Consider the following 1,175-nt stretch of genomic DNA (forward strand, 5'->3'; position numbering starts at 1 on the left):
TCATTCATAGGCCAGTTGATAATTTCTCTTAATTTGCTTTAGTAGTATTTGTTTAATTCTGCACCGTCAGTCACTGTGTCATTGTTTATGTAGAGACATTACTTTAGACTCAGGCTTAATTTTGAATTTTAAGAATACAATATATATTAGCTATATAACAATATGCCAAATATAATTTTTTTATATAAACACATGACATAAATAAATATCATGATAAATGCATAAAATAAAAAACTCAGCATGACATTCTAGAGCTGAAGGAATAAACTTTGAACATAAAATGGTGACAGTTTTTGAATTATCTTCATTATAACTTTGACATGTATTGTTACTTAGCGGTCCACATGTAGATACTAGGGATGAGCATTTTCAGTAATTTCAATATTCATGCACTCTCATTACCTTATGAACGAGTACTCTATTACTCGCAAATTATATATATGTTTTTTTTTTTTTTTTAACCATAATAAAAGAAATACGGGAGGTCCATGTCCAACTGGAAACAAGAAAGAATGTTAAACTTTTGTTTACAGTCGGACATGGACCTCCCTGACCAAGCCTACTGTTTGGCTCTCAGAGAGCATGATATACAAGTTTAACGCCACGTACCTTGGACTGCACGTTATTGTCGTATTTTTTTTTTTTTTAATCAAAGTATTTCCCGACATCACTTTCCCTAGTAACGGGTGCCATGGTGCATGTAATGCTACCTGAGTCCAACTAATCAAGCCAAAAACAACACGTGCGCAGGTGCACGAGTAGTGAAACACTACTCGAATAATGACGTCAACAACGAGACGTCCTAGTAGATACTGTTGCTATATCTGTGATAACATTGGCCTGTTGATTTATTGGTCGGGTTCCTTATTATATTGTTTCCTGGAGGAATATGGTTGTGACTGTTTTTGTGAGGCAGTTGTTCCATTATCAGAGCTCTAATGCTACCACAGAATTCAACTGAATAGATTATGCAAATTGCCTGTCAATAAACTAATCTGGAAAAGATCTGATGCCTTTCTCTCTCAATACTCAAAACACCTGATCAAACTGTCCAGGCTTAAATCAATGGTTTGATATACAGTCTTGTAATATACATATATATACTGAGAATCTTCTGAGCTCACTTTATTTATTTAATGTTTGCAAAAAGTTCAAAGGAAAATGTTTAATATTTC

The sequence above is a fragment of the Seriola lalandi genome, unplaced genomic scaffold, assembly GCF_002814215.2.
Source record: "Seriola lalandi dorsalis isolate HSWRI2012SDOR001 ecotype SW California unplaced genomic scaffold, Sedor1 jcf7180002054722, whole genome shotgun sequence".
Classification (NCBI taxonomy): Eukaryota; Metazoa; Chordata; class Actinopteri; order Carangiformes; family Carangidae; genus Seriola; species Seriola lalandi.